Raw genomic sequence first — 13,584 nt, 5'->3', positions numbered from 1 at the left:
GGTTGGACTCAGCACCCTGAAAACCAATCAAAACACAAAGTTTGATCTATAAAGTGTCCAAAGGACTCTAAAGTAAGTGTCTCAAACTCAGACTATCCTTCACAGTCTAAAGTGAGATCTTGCTCATGACTAATTTATCAGGAAGCTGATACTTATTAAATGAACTGGTTCTTATATAGCGCTTTTCTACTCTGAGCACTCAAAGTGCTTCACATTCACCCATCTACACAAGATGTTTCTTCACAAGTGCTTCTATCTAACAATCACACACATTCATACTCCGACTGTAGAGGCTAAGCCTTCGCTTGAAGCCACTGAGGTGTTCGTTGGCGAAGGTGACGTGATGTCACTTGCATGAATTAACTTATTAAAGTTGATACAGTCCAATAACTCCAGCCTTACTCATCTTGTCCTTTAAATTCTTTATTTCCACGATTTAACAAAGCAGCGCAGCAAACTGTTTGCCTCCTTCTGATCAACAACACACCTTCCACTAATTACGTGTGTCTACCTTAAATGCCTTCACATAAACATACCATGCAGAAAAACTCAAAAGGTGACCTATAGCAGCTTACATAAGGTATCAACCCAAAAATGGCTCCTACACTGGCGGATGCATCGGAAAGCAACTCGGGGTTAGTATCTTGCCCAGGAGTGCAGACTGGAGCAGACGGGGATTGAACCACCAACTTCCTGATTAGTAGGTGCCCTGCTTGACCTCCTGAGCTACAGACGCCTCGAACACATAGACGCACAGTGTATTTGTTCAGCAGGTGTTTAACATCGTCCATTAGGGGCTCAGTTTAAATTCAGACTTTTCAATTCAATTCAATTCAATTTTATTTATGTAGCGCCAAATCACAACATAAGTCGCCTCAAGGCACTTCATAGATACAGAGAAAAACCCAACAATCATATGACCCCCTATGAGCAAGTACTTTGGCGACAGTGGGAAGGAAAAACTCCCTTTTAACAGGAAGAAACCTCCGGCAGAACCAGGCTCAGGGAGGGGCGGGGCCATCTGCCGCGACCGGTTGGGGTGAGAGAAGGAAGACAGGATAAAGACATGCTGTGGAAGAGAGACAGAGATTAATAACAGATATGATTCAATGCAGAGAGGTCTGTTAACACATAGTGAGCGAGAAAGGTGACTGGAAAGGAAAGGACTGGACTTTTAAACATGACTGCTCCTTTTTCTGCTGGAGTGAATTACTCTGTGGAAAAAACGCAGTTTAATGGATGAAAATCCATGTGATCACACCAAAAGCTGGAACGCCATGACACTTAAAATAAAATGTTTCCATAGTGACGTTTGAAAATGAAATGGCTCATCAATGACAGATACCTGAGCTATTATCGAGTGGGGGGAAAAGCAAAGTGTTTCTCTGCAGACCTTCAGTTTCTCACTCTTCACTTAAGAATACAGGCAGTTAATTGCTGTCATTTTGTGCTATAATGGATTTAAGAAGTGTGAACAGGAGACAACTTTAGAATAATGAACCTGTGTAGGTTAATAAGTGTCAAACTGCTGGAGAATTAGTTATTAGCAAGACATCACTTAAGAATGCAGAACTCAGTCCACATTAGGCAGACCTTAATTAAGGAATAAAAGATATTTAATAAGTGCCACTAAAGGAAAATGACTAACTGTGCGGTATAAAGCCCACACACACCAAGACCTTAAGACTCTACTTAACGACCTCCCTACCAGCTATCAAGGTCCTGCTCTTCTAATAGTTAAAGCAGTGAATTTATGTTCCTCGGCACAAACTGTTACAAGCCTCACTCATTTAAATCGACACTCAGTTCAGAAACTCGTTTGTTCTCCTGCGCACGGCAAGAGTTGTGTAAGCTTCACAGTTTCTGCAGCACTGACTTGGCTGATCGACTCGGCACTGTGTGTGTGTGTGTATACGTTGGGCTGTTTGTGTGTTTGTCTCCTTTCAGACAAACAACAAAAGAGCTTTCAGATTCAAATTCAGTCCTGCAAAACAGATGATGGTGAGTTTGCAGGAGAAAAAAACGTCAAAGTGAAAAAAGGACACAGAAGAGAGAGAGGAGGAGAAAAAATCTCTCACTCCACAATTTGATTGCTGTTGTCATGGTAACCAGGCTGATGCTGATTATTATGGGCTACACTGAGATGTAGACTTAAAGAGCAGCTGCAGACACGATCTATCTATCCATCCATCCTTTGTGAGCTCATTAAAGCAAATAGAAAAGCATGACAGGCCAGTACCAGGTCCCTCCATCGGATTCTGCCTGCTTACAGAAGCTGATCCCCGCCGGCATGTGAGAAAATAACGTTATAAATCCCTGCTGTAACACCACAGTGAGGGGGCCATACAGCCAAGCAGTCAGTGAGAAATACATCTAGAGCCACACCAGTGTTCCTACGAGGCACACGTGTTTATTATATCCTCACAATATGAGGAGTGTTGGAAAAATACATCCGAATTAGAACCACAAGGCTTTCATTCGCCCCGCCGCAGGGCTCGATCGTTTCCCGAAAACTCTTCGAAATGCATCATTCGGTCACACTGCTGTACAAATGTGAATTACTACACCGCAGAAATAAGAGAGCAGTCGACGTGCCACAAAAATCAAAATATGCTTTGTTTTGGTTTTTGCAATTTCTGGCAGATCCCCCCTTCAGGGTGGTGTCCTCGTGCAGCTCTGGACAGCCGCTGCTCCACACAACTCCCCTTCTACCCCATCGTTCCTCCTACTCCTCCAGTTCCAATACAAACTTTAGCACACAATAATTATATAAATGAAATAAAACTATTACTGTGTTGACTTTTTCAACATGTTCTTCTTCAGTCTTGACTTTTGCATCCAGTGGACTCCTTTACTTCACAGCGATGTCAATCAGCCGTCCCTGAAAGTCCAAACTTGCTAACATAGAGGAACCTCAACGCACGATTTGTCCTCCAAAATGATCCAAACAGTGTTTGTTGAGACCTATTAAAGTCTTTGTTAGCAAGATTTACAATCTTCTCAACAAAGGCGACTGAATGTTGAGGCGCTAATGATCTGCATGCTGCAGGGATGTGATGGATCCTTCGATACAGACTTCAAACAAACAAACAAAACCAAAAACTGAAGTGATAATGTCACGAAATGGACTCAAATATGTCATTTGTTCTGATTATTGTTGCCTCAGATGAAACCTGTCCAAACAGACGTCCTACAAATCCATCCTATTACTACCAGGTCCCCTTTCCCCCCTTTCACGTCACAAAGAGGCATATCATCAGAAATGAAAGCTTCAGAAGTGCTCTGTGTTTTTGACAAACAGGAGATGATGATTGGTCTGAAAGCTCCCCCCACCCTCCGCAGTTGGAAAGCACACTGAGCTCATCACATCCGATTGAGGCAGATGGCGAGTCTGCTTTCAGGGGACGAGGAAACTGAACTCAACACAGAAATACAAATTGCAAACGGATCCCAGTAAATGATAGTCGTGTTTGCTCTTCTGTTGTGCAGCTCACGGTGAGCAGAGTTCAGCAATCAGCACAATATTTGGTTTTCTCACGATCACGTCAGGACAACAGACTAATGGAGGAAAGAATAAACAAACAACGAAAAAAATTTCAAACCTTGTTGCAGGGTTGTTAATCACAGTTCAGGCACATGACAGCAAAGGGCATGACGCTGAGTCATCTCCTGTATATTTTAGTATGTCAGAAATATAATTTACATTCATCCAGGTTCAGATAAAAGGATTTTTAATTGTTGAAACGAGTACAAATCAATGGAGAGATACGAGAATTTGTTCAACTTAAAGATCTGAACTTGTATTTTGGACCAGTGACAGTCAATCAGTGCTTTCTTTGATCAAGTCCTAATTATGATGAGTTACAACAACTAAAGATGAACTGAAGTAATGAGAAATGGATGATTTAGAGTGAAGCTGAAAGGCTCAGACAGTGCAGAGATTCATTAACTGCTGACATCTGCATGGCTTTTAATTAGAAACGTGTTTTAATGTGAAAAAGTTCAGCTTCGTCTGGAGAGTCAGGAGCCTGGGTACAGTGACACAGTATTTATAGTTGACACGAGGATCGCCCAAACTGTTTTAAAGGAGCTGTAAATGCCTCTGGAGGGTCGCCCTGACCACGCGTCGACCTCCAGTGATGTTCTGCCATTTTTATTCTGCTCCAGGCTCTCTGATGTTTACCTTCTCCTCCAGTTTGAAGCCCACGGTGACACTGCAAAAGTTAAAATGTTCCTCATTCATCTCAGGTTAAAGCTCACAAAATTTCAACAACCATCAAACAGCTAAAGCAGTAACTGAGAGCAGGAACACGGATTCTGCACAAAGACGTAAACACAAAGCTCGACCCGCCGACGCATCAGGATCAATGAAATGTCGCCTTTCTCACCGACGGCACGGACGCGGTCGGGGCTGAAAGCCGACAGCTCGCTGATTCTGATGTTTCGGCGAGTCGAGCTTTGTGTCAGTGATGTGCGGATCGATCCTGAAATATCGATTCTTCCGATACCAGTCATTTATGTTCTAGAATCGACTCTCACATTAAAATATCGATATTTTAATAATTTTGGGTTAAATTGTAGTTTATCATTAACACAGTGGAAAGAAACTATAACATTCGGATTGTCTACATTGGAAGGAACTACTTCCTCTTCCGCCTTCCATAGTCATGTGTGAAATACAGCTGTATAACTGTGTCGCAGCCCCTTTGCGTGCGCACTCACAACAATAGCTGAGTGTAATTGGAGTCATGTGCTCACGTATTTTGCATCTACAAACAGCCAAGACATGGTTTGCGATACATGTGGTAAGACAGTGAGGTGTTGTGGCAACACCACTGACCTTGTCAAACACCTCAGAGTAAATCATATCACAGAATATAACGAGCGTATGTTGAGGCGAACTGAAGAGGAGTAGTGGACAGGGACAGGTGCTGCTAGGGCGAGACAGACGTCTTCCACGGAGTCCTTTAGTGCTGCAGGCAGGCAACATGCTCAAATAGTGCACAACTTCATTTTTTTTTTAAATTTCTATATGATGAACTCTGCATTATTAAGTGATAAGAACAAGTAACCTGATGTCCTGTAATCATTATGATGCTATAATTTGAGATACAATAAAAGATTAAAGATTTTGTACAAAGTATCGGTATTGGATCAGTATCGTCGATATACCACCCTGAATTTTACTTGGTATTGGATCGGAAAGGAAATCAGTGGTATCGCACATCACTACTTTGTGTTCACGCCCTTTTTGCTCTAGATTCAAAAGCTGCAGGTTTTATCTCTCTCCAAACAATATTGACTGAACCGGCAGCAAAAGAAGATCCAAACTGCACTTCACATAAACATCGTCATGAATTCACTCTGACTTTTGCTGTTTTGCTTCCACCAGGATAAAATCACACTTCATGCACAGCTCTCTCTCTCTCTCTGTACTTCAAGGACAGTTTCCCGTCTAAAAGTCTGTTTTCTTCATTATTCGTTTGTTTGTTGTGCACAAGTCTACTGCTGTTTACAGCCTGTCGGCCGCTGTTTTTTTCCTTTTACTTACTTCCAAAAAGAAAACCTAATTTCTGCCGTTCAATACTGAACAAAATTAAAATTTTTACAGTTGTGCAAAATTGCAAAACTCTCAGCTGTGTCTGTAATCAAACCTCTGTAACTTTGCTCTGCTTCACCTCAGCAGCATCAGATAATGTTCATGTGTTGATTAATGGTTTTGCTCCGTTTTTGATCGACTGCAGAATATTTGTATAAAATCTCAGGCCAGGAAAATCTCCTTCATGTTTTTCTGTTTCATCCTCAGCTACTTTGACACAAAGGCCTCTGCTGTGATGTTTACACCGTTGATAAAGTCTCACAAGTGTCAGCTTTCTTTTTATAAATATAAAAATATGGAAATGTGCTGATGCATGATCAGAATTATAATATTTCTGACTGTCTGAGGCAAAAATTTCCCCGATTCAAATCGAATCGAAACGATTCTAGAAATCAGTGACGATACCCATCCTTAGGTCCGATGGGTTCACCATCATTATCATTGTAACTGTCGTTACTTTTGTTGTAACTAATTATTTATTATTTTTCCTATTATTTCTGTCAGCCCTAATCAGTGCTAACAGCTGACCTGATTGGCCTCCCTGGACTTGTTTGGGGTGTAACAACAAGAACAATATTAATATTTACATTTATAACAAGCTGCAATAAACATACTTATTCTTCTTTACTTAAGTTAAGTTACTGTGTTGTGTTGCAGGTAGTGCCGATGTGGGACAGTTTTCCAGTTTCATTGTACTGTTGTGCTATGTATGACTGTGCAATGACAATAAAGTTATCTTATCTGTCCTTTTTCCTACTTTTCGGGGGGGGGGGCTATTTGCTATCTGCATAAACTTCACTTGCCGTGTCAGCAGCACGTTACGTTGCCGCTACGTCAACTATCCGGTCCAGCTTCGGTGGACTGATATGTGATCCAAACATCGGGCTGACGTCTTTAACGTCTAACTCTGCAAACTTTTTGAATAATTCACTTGTTTTTCATGTTGTGAACCTTTTTTTAAATTTCAGTTTTGCTTTAATTTTGAGATTTTTTTTTAAATCTTCCAACAACAGGTTTGCTTTCTGCTGTTTAACCTGCTTTACGCCTTCACTTGATTCCTCTCTCCAGCTAATCATGACATCTTAGGCAGCGAGGCTCTCTTGCCCAAACCAGATGGAGTACTTCCAGTAGTGAGACCACGTTTGTCGCAGACCGTCTCCTGCTGTGAGCTTCCTGCCAGCAAGAAAAACTCTGGCAAATGCCCAGACCTGCTTCTTCCAACGTTTTAAGACGCTCGTATGAAAACAGAGAGTGCCGGCTTCAGGGCATCTCTATACATGCTAATAAAGATTTGAGTTTTGCACTAAAGATGGATAATATAGCTTTGATAAAACAGCAGAAACATTAAAAAAAACAACTTTGGGAGCAGAGGAAGGTAAAGAAGAAGAATGGGAGTGTTTCCAGCTTTGCAGGGACGGAGCCACTGAGGCGCCTCAGAAACAAGATCCACCGAGAGAGAGTAATGGCATGCTGCAGCCTACTGGGCCTCTGGCATCATTTGGCAGAGCGTGTGTGTGTGTGTGTGTGTGTGTGTGTGTGTCTCCCGCAGTCAGCCTTGTTGCCAGCAGCGGGCTGAACTAATCAGTTAGCGGGTTAGCTGCAGCGCGGCTTGACCTTTTGACCTCTGGCTGCTCTGACAGACGTATTAAAACATGAAAACCAGCAGAGCACTGAAATATCCAGAGACTCGCACGTCGCCGGCACACAACAGCGCATCACAACGCCGCCGGCCACGTAAAAGCTTTTTCAAATAAAATGCACCCAAATGTAACCATGGTTACAGATGAGAAACACGCACGGCTCAGTTATTTGTTGGTTCTCGTGATGGATGCTGCGTCTGACCAGCTGTAGCAGCCTGGCCGCAGGAGGCACACGGTGACGAATTCATCACACACCAAGAACTAATTGGTCCTGAGTGCGTCTGACTGCACAGTGGCACATATGTCTTTGTGAGGACCAACCTTGGACGTGAGGACGTTTTCGGTCCTCACTCACTTTGGGGCGGAGCTTCAAAGGACCGTTTGAGGGTTCTGGTTACAGTTACTCATTTAGTTTGGCCCGTGTGAAAGGCTGGTGAAGGCGCACAATGTGTATGTGTATGTGCGCGTGTTACCTTGTTCTGATGCTGTAGAGTGTGGCAAGTGTTTGACAGCGCTGGGCTCAGCAGGGACCTGAAACAAACAGACACACACATTAGATTAAACACACGCAAACAAACGACGTGACGCCATCACGGGAAACATCACTGATGTGTTTGAAAGTCCTGCCAGCGGTCCCCAGAGGCGCCGGTGCTCATTCCAGCAGAGGACATTTTCTAAATGCCTGCGAGACATCTTGTGCATGCTGATTGTACGTAACGTCAAAAATGAACCGTAAGTGTGCACAGGCTTGATTTTTACAAGCAAGGGAAAAACAGATTACGAATAAAAGATGAAGAAATCGTGAAGATTAAACAGATAAACAAGTCTTAGTTTGGATATTTTGTAATGAGTTTGTAGATTTCCCACAGCTGATGGTAACAGCAGGCTGCCGGTTTGGAGAAGCCAATTCAGGAATACTGGTACAGAAGCTAAACAAAGTCCTGCTGTGAACAAGTCAGCAGCAATGTGGATTTTACACATGCATCCATCTTTTCAGTTCAGGGTCGTGTTTGCAGCATGTTTACAGAAATTGGAATGTGACTCTACTCGTGTGGACAAAACGAGCGTCCCCAAGAGTGTGAAGGCGTTTTTGAGACAACATGGTGTTTTAGTGTCAGGGGTACAATTAGGTTATGGTTGGGTTTAGGGCTGAGGGTTAGGGTCAGGCAGTCAGTTTTTAGGGTTAGGTGTTAGGTAAAGCATTACATCAATTAGATGTCCCCACGGAGATATAAAAACAGGACTGTGTGTGTGTGTTATTAGGCAAGAAGCAGTTAAACTGTGGGAGGATGTCAGGCCACCAGGAGAGAATCTATGCAGACATGGATTCAAACCCAGGACCTTCTTGCTGGGAGGAGACAGGTTTATCCCACCTACAAAGATCATCTGTTTAAACGTTCGCTATAACTGAGCATTTTTTAAATACAAGAAACCGAATGTAAGGGTTGCTCTTCCACTGCTGCCTTGATCGGTTACTTAATTTTATTCAGTGAACACATGAGCAGCATCAAAGCTGAGTAAGGCCACGCCCACACGTACACCGGGATTTTTGAAAACGCAGATTTTTCTGAGCGTTTGCGCCTTTCGTCCACAGGTAAACGCCGTTTTCACTGAAAACTGAGATTTTTGAAAACGTCTTTTTTGCGTTTACGTGTGTACGAAGAAAAAGGAGATTTAGTCACGCCACATCAAAGGTGTACGCCTTTTCTGATGTCACGTTTTGGGCCACGTTGTTGGTTACATGAGATGAATTTCTACAATGGAGACAAAATACTGCTGCTGCTAATCTATCTGCCAACGGCGTCGTCGGTTTTGAATAAATTAAATTTTAGAAAATTAAATTTATGCATGCTATATGTGTTTTATTGATTCCTAAGTTGTGAGTCTACACCAGCCAAAATACTGTTTTTAGTTATTAACATTTGAAACGATGAAGGCATCGGAAAAGTAACACAAAATGAGCTGCCATCCCAGAAAAACACAACAACTTTTTCATTAGTATTTAACCTTTTCAGCGGCACAAAACCCTGTTTAGTCTTTCCCTCCCAGGATTCGAGACTTCTGATTGGCCAACCTTTCTACACAGTTAGGATTTGGCATGTTCTCGACAGTGTTTGACTTTGTTTTTGGCGTTAACATGTGGACGGAGATATTTTTCAAAACTGCACGTGTGGACGGGATTTAAAAAAACAAAACAAAAAACAAAAACTCCGTGTTTTCAAAAACACCCGTGTACGTGTGGATGTAGCCAAACAGGCAGAGCTCCTCTCTTCCATGAGGCAGCCTCCAGACTCCGTCCTGCCAAAGTCTGATGGCGTTTAAAGAGCGTAACGTTAGAACTGTCTGGGGAAGGTGAGGGAGTGAAAATATTCTACATCTGAAGTTAGGGTTGCCAACCGTCCCTTAAAATACGGAATCGTCCCGTATTTAGAAACAAAAGTACACGTCCCGTATTGAGCTAATAAGGGACGCACTTTGTCCCGTAATACAGTGAGAATCAAAAGTAGTCTATAAATGTTTATGGAATTAACGCTTTGTTTGAAAACATAATTCCCAGCCCCTCTCCTGCTTTGTGACCAATGAGCTGACAGCACACTTATGACAATTCGAGTATGACAATTCAGATTACCGCTCATCTCATTGGTCGAGGAAAGGTCGCCTGCGGAGAAAATACCGGAAGACAACAGATGACCACAACAAGAAGCATGGCCAACAGGGGAACAAACGCCGACACTGCGGTGCAAGTCTCGGACGACAGTACACCTAAAGCTGGGCAGACACTGTGCGATTTTTTCAGTCACGTTATTCAGCTCCTGCTCAAACTGCACGATTGACTCGCAGGGGTTAGAAGTTGGTAGGTCGCGATGCAGGTCTCACACTATACGGCCCGATGCTCTGATGCGACCTGAGTGCTCACACTGTGCGTCCATAACATGAAGGTTATAACAGAAAATCTGTCGCTCTCTCTCTCTGTCTTTCACTCACACAGACACACCACCACCATCAACTTTGCTAAATTGCTAATGAAAAACATGATCAGGCAGCTGTGATTGAGCAGCGATGTAGATCCAACTATTTTCATGGTTGTTGTGGTCGTGATAATTTTGTGAGGCCACATCGAAAAGGCTCGGATGAGCTTTCCAAAGTTCTACAAGTTGTGCCTCCATCGCTTGTGTCCAGATCACACGCTGCACAGCCGTGCTGCTCCGTCTTTTTCACGGCGCTTACGTGTTTGCGCGCGAGCAGTGTGAGCGGCTCACGAGCGATTGATGATCGGGAGCTGGTCGTGAGGTGTTAATCACTTCTCGTTACCCCACGTATACTACACGACGCACGATGAAGGCCAAAATCGGTCCGATCACTCAAAAATCGGCTCAAAATGGGCCTAAAACCGCACAGTGTAAGCCCAGCGTTAGAGCAGCAATGTTTGTTCCCCTCAGAGAAAGGGAAGAATGGGAAAAGGAAAACACCTGGCTGGAAAACGTTAATATGGGCATGTGCAGTGAATATCAGCGCTATGTGGCCAGAAGTGTGATAATATAATTTATTTTGTGTAATAAACAACTGCAAGGATAGATGATTACAACAAATAGATGACTAATACATAAAAGTAATACATAGATGAATAATGATGATGAGTTAAGATGCGTAATCATGGGAACAAGCGGGTTTACAAACAGGAGCAGCTGATTAGCATTAGAAAAGCTGAAATAATACCTCAACTGAAGCCAATTGTACTAAATGCACTAAATGTGCACTGTTACAAGAATATTTTTCTTTCTATTGTTTTCTATTATTTTAAGTTAAGCAGGACAGAGTTCTTTTAAAGAAAGATTTACTTATATTCTCAAAAGTTAAGCATGACAGGCTTCTGTTTAAGAAAGAGACCTGTTTTATGTGTTAATGTTGTCATTTTGAGCTAAAAATAAATGGCTAAATGATCATTTGTTTCACATGTGTTCATATCACAAAGAATAGAATATGCATCTACTTAAATCAAATTCAAGTCAAAGGGTTAAAAAAAATAATTTCACACACAAAAAAAGAGCTAGAAAATTCACCACACTGGGAAGGGTGAAGACAACTGGGTCGCCCGGCCCTGGCCACGAGGTGTCCCTTATTTATTTTTCAGGGAGTTGGCAACCCTATCTGAAGTCCATGTCAGTGCTGACCACATGCACAGCAGCACTCTGGTTGGTGTCTTATTCTACGAGTATGCAGGAGACTTCCACAGCCTCAGAGTTTGAAAGAGAATTTGATGTTTGCTCTGAGGACAAGTTTGAAGTGCAGCAATGGCGCAACGTAAAAGTACTTCAAACAGCACTGCAGAGTTATTGTAAGGATGCTTTCATTTGATTTGATTTTATGGTACTTCAGTGGTGACCTGTCCTGGGTGTACCCCGCCTCTTGCCCTGTGGTGGGTGGGGTAGACTCCTCTCTGACTCTGGTTGGATGATAAAGGAGTAATAAAGAAATTAAAAATGCGCAGTAAGAGTAACGTTGTTGCTCTGACTTTATACCTCCATGACATCAGCTGTTTGTGAGGCTGCAGATCATGAAAAATGAACTCTGTGTGTGTTTTTGTATTGAAGTACCCGTCAGATTTAATTAGTCGTTGACTCTGTTCTGGATCATTCTGGTCCTCTTTAAACCCGGGGTCAGTGTTTTCATTGTGCTGGACTTGGTTGTGTTGTGTTGAGCTACAGTTGAGATTTTTGTGCAGGCACTGACAGAGATCATCATGATTCAAAACTTAACAGGTTATTATCTCCACTTATTGACTCCAGCTTGTGAGAAAATAACACAAAACTATTATCGACTTCATATTTCGGTGGCAGAAACCGACTTCCACAGTCAGGTCGTGCAGTCTGCAGAAAACTGGAAGCACTCATCTTTGGCAAATCATTTTCTAAACTATAAAACAATAGAGACATAAAACTGTGGGCTCATGTTGCTGTCCACACATTTTATTACAATAAATCTGGCTGGGCCACCATCTCTCCTTTCAAGTACAGCGATGACTGATAACTCCATTAACTTTTCCCTTATTGTAACAGCCAGATCTCACAGCGATACGACTGTAATCTCATTAAATACAGAATAAAAAGTATTATTTGGGTCATATTGCAGCAATAGTTCTGAATTTGACACATAATCAGTAGTTTCAAAGAAAATGTAACCTGCGTGACCTCAAATGAAACTTCACGAGCTTTCGTGTCGATCACTTTGAGAGACGGGGCCGGTCTGGGATCCTTTCGTGTGCTTTCAGCTCGTTTGTCTGCACAGACACATTTGATTGTTTGATCCTGTTTCCACTCTCAGATGCGTAAATCTCCGATGACAGGAAACACTTGTCGTCTTCGTGTTCTCGCTTGTTTAAAACCTGTGAACTGTGATCAGCGTGCAGCCCGAGGCACCCGAATGTTTGCATGTCGCACAAACCAAAATAGACTCAGAGTTTCATTAGAGCTCAGCTGCAAAACAACCTGGCTGGGATCAACGGGGGGCACCGGGAGGGGGCTCGGTCCCCATGTAGATGCTTTGTGTTTTTCTGCGAAAGGCCACTTTTCTTTGTTGAAACTGCATCCCCGGCAGAGTCATTATGAAGCAAATTAGCTCGGCGAGTGGAAGTTTCATTTTTCTTTCAGGGTTCAAACGGAAAACCACAAACACATTTAGACTGAGCTCCAACCAACAGAGGGCTTTGGTGAAGATGAAAAGATTTTCAAGCACCCGAGCACACCGTGTGACTCTTTACAAAAATAAAAAGCAACCTTCTTGACCCTGGAGGTCCCTCAGTCCTCTAAAACAGCGGTCTCCAACCTTTTTTGCGCCACGGACCGGTTTATGCCCGACAATATTTTCACGGACCGGCCTTTAAGGTGTCGCGGATAAATACAACAAAATAAAACTAGTACCGGTACCGAAAAAAGAAGATTTATTCGTAATTTATTCGTTGGGGTAGCTGTAGCTCAGGTGGCAGAGCAGGTCGGCCACTAATCAGAAGGTCGGTGGTTCGATCCCAGGCTGCCTCCTGGCTGCATGCCAAATATCCTTGGGCAAGATACTAACCCCGTGTTTGCCTACTGGTGGTGGTCAGAGGGCCCGGTGGCGCCAGTGACGCCTCTGTCAGTGCGCCCCAGGGCGGCTGTGGCTACAATGTAGCTGCCATCACCAGTGGCTGGATGACTGGATGTAGTGTAAAGCGCTATACAAATGCAGGCCATTTACCACTTTTACCATAACACGTGAAAACAGAGTTAACGCTGAAAACCGATAAAAACCCTGAAAACCATACATTTCACACCTGAGCCTCAACTCTCGCGGCCCGGTACCAAACGACTC

The 13,584-nt window shown here is 43.0% G+C and overlaps 1 protein-coding gene across 4 annotated transcripts in view; it reads right to left on the bottom strand.

The window, feature by feature from the left end:
- sulf2b (sulfatase 2b) overlaps positions 1-13,584 on the bottom strand; it is a 90,050-nt gene that overhangs the window by 63,879 nt on the left and 12,587 nt on the right. For all 4 annotated transcript variants that reach the window (XM_086276725.1, XM_086276729.1, XM_086276728.1 and 1 more), the window contains exon 2: positions 7,713-7,770. The gene's annotated coding sequence lies outside the window, so the exon portion shown is untranslated. The remainder of the gene's footprint in view (positions 1-7,712; positions 7,771-13,584) is intronic.

The sequence above is a fragment of the Aulonocara sp. 'chitande type north' Nkhata Bay genome, linkage group LG20 (genome assembly GCF_057382095.1).
Source record: "Aulonocara sp. 'chitande type north' Nkhata Bay isolate Kocher_YH1m ecotype deep benthic linkage group LG20, A_spYH_male_GT1.1, whole genome shotgun sequence".
Taxonomy (NCBI): domain Eukaryota; kingdom Metazoa; phylum Chordata; class Actinopteri; order Cichliformes; family Cichlidae; genus Aulonocara; species Aulonocara sp. 'chitande type north' Nkhata Bay.
The sequence above is the reverse complement of the archived record's forward strand: the minus strand, read 5'-3'. Positions and strand labels throughout refer to the sequence as shown.